This window comes from Galendromus occidentalis, unplaced genomic scaffold (genome assembly GCF_000255335.2).
Source record: "Galendromus occidentalis unplaced genomic scaffold, Mocc_1.1 scf7180000077528, whole genome shotgun sequence".
Taxonomy (NCBI): Eukaryota; Metazoa; Arthropoda; class Arachnida; order Mesostigmata; family Phytoseiidae; genus Galendromus; species Galendromus occidentalis.
The window spans coordinates 276,557-281,669 of NW_003805516.1; the positions used below are offsets into that span (position 1 = coordinate 276,557).

Genomic DNA, 5,113 nt, shown 5'->3' on the forward strand with positions numbered 1-5,113 from the left:
TACGCCAGCGGTTCTCGAATTTTTGGGCGCAGGATCCCCTCCGACGTCCTCGACTGCGTTCGGGACCCATATGCGACGTCATTCCGAGAGTCCTAGTCGGTGGCGTGCCAGACAATGACTATTTTCCGCCTTCTCATGATGCTCCTCAGTGAAGAAGGAGATTCAGACGCCTTATGGTTCTTCGATCTTCATTCAAGCTGTGTATATATTTTCCCAGGAAATCATGTTGGTAATTACTCTTGGCGACCCTCGAAGCCTCCGAGAGCGGCAGCCGGGACCCCATGGGAGTCCCAGGACTCCCTTCCAGGAACCCCTGCTCTACGCGAATGTGATGCATCAATCTCGGGAGCTCACGTGAGAAGGAGTCCTTCGAGCCTCGTCTTGGCCCAGCCGCCATGGTCTCCCGTTAAGTTAAGAGGACACAAGAAGCGAGATTGTCCCTGACAGCATCGGGAGTTCATAGCCAGCATCTATTCTCTCCTGAGGGAATCGGCGGCGCGTTAAAATCGAGAAAAAGAATCCGTCGAACCGGATTTGAACCAGTGACCTAAGGATATCTGCTTATTGCTCTACAGTCCTCCGCTCTACCAACTGAGCTATCGACGGCACGTGATAGTCGGCGCTTACCAGCTTACGAAGTCGGGCCGGACCAGACACGAACGACCTTGAGGCAATTGCCATCTGGAATACATGCTTGAGCCGCTGTCTGACTCCTATCGGAGCAGGAATCGACTTAAATATTTTACCAAAGTTTCCGTTTACAGGAACTCTCAATTCACGAGCGAATGGCGTCCGTCGAACTTCATAGTGGGAGATAAAAGATGAGGGAAGTAACTCATGACTCTTCCTGCTCTAGCCCAAGCGGTTCAGATTGCGAGCCGGCGCGACGCGCTGCTGGCAGCGGAATGCTGACGAAGGCGGTTGCGCTGGTCAAGGATATCACCGATGATCATCCATATGGTGGGGCGCGCCGCCGGACGAAAATGATCCGTCGAACCGCATTAGAACCACTGTCCTAGTGATTGCTGTCGAATCATTCTACAGTCCTCCGCTCTAATATGCCGAAAGAGCTATCGACGGCACATATATCAACGATTATTAGTTCGCAGACCAACGTGCGAAGGTCTCACCTAGTGGAGTCTTTTCGATGCTCAACAGAGTGCATCTTCTTACACCGATGAACGAATTCGATCAGGCTACTCGTTCAGTTCGAAAACACCTCCCTCCGAAGCTTCGATCCCCAGCTTCAGGAAATCAGGATAATTTTTTCGAGTCGCCTCAGGATGGCCGAATCAACTCAAGCTGGAAGATATCCGGTAGGTCCGTTTCGGGGCTAAACGCGGTGGCTCCATGGATTCCCGTTGGAGCGCGCATAGTCTGATGGGACACGGCTGGCGGGGGTAGGCTGCGTGAGCTGTGAGATGTTTCATTAGAGATTTAGCTGTCGTTTGCTACACTGGCATCTCAATTTGTAGTTTAGTTTGCCAGCAATTAAAGCCAGCTCCGCTCCTGGTCACGTACGACTAGCATGATGATCGCCAGCGCTACCCCGCCCCCCTCCATGCCGAGTTCTGACTGTTCCCCGGGTCTTCCTCACCTCCGGATCGTATGACGGAGAGGAGCTCCGGACAGCCTCCATTTCATGAAGTTCCCTCAGCTTGACATTCTATCCGGGGAAAAAAGATCAAGTCTCCCAGATTTCGGAGAACGAATCGAAAATAATCTGGGTAAGATTGGAGGCTGGTGGTGTGACGAGTTGTGAGCCATTCAGAATTACGGCTCGGCAGGGCTAGGGGGAGCGAGGTTGGGAGAAGCGATGAGCGAGCCATGAGAACTGCATTCGGGGCTGGGGAGCGAGCGAATATGAAGGGGCTCGCTTCGACACAGCCGTCGGTCGGTGGGTCTGACGGCAATTGAGATGTCAAAACTTGCATTAGTGTAATTAAACTGTGGGTGGCTCAGTCGCCCTCTGGCTACCTGGATGGCCAGTGAGTCGAATTGTCGACCGACAGGCTTCCTGGTTTTGACTGGGAGACCGACAGACGGGATGAGTTGCCGGTAACATTCGACGCTAAAAGCAAGAAGTGTCTCAAGTCCAAACTCGCCGCGAGGCGCGCCAGCTCGAGGCAGACGAATGACGTCCACAGCTGAATCGATTGGACAATAGACAGATGAGAATATGATGACATGAGGACGGTCACTCACAAATTGATTTGGATGTCTCTTTCGAAAATAATCCAGACGCACTCCCCGGCAATCGGAGTACACGCGAAGTGGGTCCGACGATTACTGGTGAGTAGCATCCACTGCACAGCTTCATGCAGAAAACGATCCGCTCGGAAATCAGAACGACGAAACTGACGTACTCAACTATGCGAGTTGCACTCGGCGATAGTGGTAGTCGACGATAGATTCGTTCATGTAGGCGGATACGGGCCGTTCCATCAGTAGACGTCACCGACTCGCGATCTCGCTAATAGAAGCCCGGCTACAACAATCCAAAAACGGAGTAATTGTGCATAAAACTCCGACTATTATTCCCTCAGTGGAGCTTCATCGCCACATCTACCTGATGATTTAAATCCGTGGCTCGACAATTTCGGTGTCGGACTCTCAGCTCCGCTAATCGTGAAGCAAGTCGTTCGGAAGGAAGTGGATTTCTCACGGAGCTAGCGAGCTCCTTGATTCGTATGGATGATAGAAGAGCGATCTCCAATTATGCAAATCGACCATTGCTACGGATATTTATGCGTTTTCCGATGCCGACCGCACGAGGGGATAATTGGGACGAACCGATTCGAATGCTCAAAGATCGATGTCAATTTAAATGTCACAAAGCCAATCATCGGAGCGATCGATCGACGATAGAGATCGGCTCGTTCTCTGCGCAGTTTGTAATTGAGATCGCGGGATCCTTCTGTGGCGGACGGGCATTCGGGTGATAATGATCGCGGATTCGTACGACAAACAAATCACAGATCAATGAAAACTGAGCTCCTTCACCTCCCGGGGGATCGCTCAATATTATGGGGCAATTGATCAGTGTCCCTATGGTTTAAAAGGGGAAGAACCGGAATCGGCAAAAATTCGGTTCGATGGGCGACCAAAGTCATAGATACCGAGCTGAAATCTGAGGCCGGACTGATGACGAGTCGGCGAGCGTATGAAATGTTGTTGTGATATACGAGTCCCCCACGATCACAATTAGCATGCGATGGCATTTCGAAATGCGAATGAGAGTGTGAGCTCGTGTTTTACGCTCGGTTCTACGAAATGGTCACTGCAAGCTTGTCCATCAGAGGCCTCTCATCCATATGATAGAGGAGCTGTCTGCAGCCGGCGATTACATAGAGCGACGGATTCTCTGGTCGATCCGTGTGCGTGAGATATAGTATTATAATCTGGACAATTCGATAGGATGGCTCTATGATCACAGAATTTTGATAGGATGGAAAGCTTTGCAAACAGGTTCGGGAGACCGCACGGTGGAGCCTTTCTACCGATAAATTGCAAAATCCGGTCGATAATTCTGGATCTATAGCGTGTGTTTCCGATTCGTCCACTCGGAAGAGATCACTTCACAGAGTTCTTCGATTCGGCATTCTCTGATTGCGGGTCGTCTCATCTGACCTCGTCCTTCATTAGAGTCGAGATTCCGCGTCGAGCCCCTGGACGAAGAGCCGAGGAGATCAACTCAAGCGAAAACCTTGGGCATCCTTTTCGCTTAATTAGTGACGACAGCTTCGGCAGCGAGTCGAGAAATGAATATGAAAAATATCCAGGCGAAGAGTGTTTCCGACACCGCGGTGAGTCGGTACCGGATATTCACGCGTGTTCGCTGCTCGAAGAATACGATCGCCGTCGCCGGCAAGGGGGATTAGCGAAACGAGATCGTAGGGAGACACCGATTAGCGGCACTTACAGTCGAGCGCCGCATCAGGACTTCGGAAGCTATACCGCGAGAGGAGGAGCCACGGAAGCGGACCTGGGGGAGGAGCGGGGGCCGTAGAAGCGCTCCGTAGAGGAGAGTTCACGAAAAGGAAATCTGAGGGGAACGAGCGCTTGGGAGTCGAGGAAGAGGAAAAAAATCATCGCTTCGTTATTATTTCTCTTAATTAAAATGAAAAATGAATCTTCTATTAGCTGGAGCTGAGGCTCGAGGTGAGAGCTGTTGCTAGCTAGTAGTTAATTATATTTTTTTTATGCCCAGCCAAGAACGCGGTAGAGAACGGAAGAAGCCGAGAAGCTTGCTACTGTCTGCACTTTTTCACTTCTCATCTCTTAATCTTTCTCTCCGGGACTCGTTCCCCCCGGAACTCATTCGAAGAGTCGCAACCGTTCGGGTGAGCACAACGTTCAAGTTCCCCGCCTAGGCATCGGGAGTGAACCCTCTTTGTAGAGAACGAGCAGGTCTCCTCGTAGTTTATACCTCGCCTTCGGACGGGCGCGGCCGATGAGCGACCAGCCGTCAAGCGGCAGCCACGGCTGGCAATGGACGATCGAGACGAAATGTGCGGAGGAGCGAAGGGTCTGCATGTTGCCACCATGCATGCATAGGAGCAATGGTCGGGCGTGACTCTTGGCTGGTCTAGTCCATGCGCTAATTAAAACTACTTGCACGATAAGTTCGACTGATTTGACAGCGAGTGACCGCTTTCAGGAGCAGGTCATGCGAGCGATTGGATGGGAAAAAAACTAGGAGCAGGAGCGGGCGCGACACATCTCAGTCCGTCAAGTGATCGGGCGTCATACATCTCTATTTTGTGCCCCACTTTGAGGGGGAGGATCAAAGCGCGGAGCGCTGAGGGAAACGGGAGGAGGAGATCACCGCATCGCTGACGAGCGAGCCTCGGAGCAGGCCAGCTCAACTTCTCTGTAATCATGCTTGGCTAAACATCGTTTCACGGCCCCGGAACCGTGTCCTTCGTAATTTACCTAAACAACCCAATCTGAATCGCTGCGGAGTGCGGAGTCGATGGAGATCGGGTCATGATTCATCTTCAATTACATTCGGGGTTCCACTCAGTTTTCGGATAAGTTATCGCTCCCATATAATACCAAAGTCTTGCACACGGCAGCAATCACGATGACGACCGCCACCGTCACGATAGAG

General features: G+C 51.7%; 1 non-coding gene across 1 annotated transcript; it reads right to left on the bottom strand.

Annotated features, from left to right (window-relative positions):
* Window positions 1–519: 519 nt before the first annotated feature.
* On the bottom strand, window positions 520–606 carry TRNAY-GUA (transfer RNA tyrosine (anticodon GUA)). The gene is given in 2 exon segments: window positions 520–555; window positions 570–606. It is a non-coding gene; the product is annotated as a tRNA-Tyr (tRNA).
* Between the last annotated feature and the right edge of the window lie 4,507 nt (window positions 607–5,113).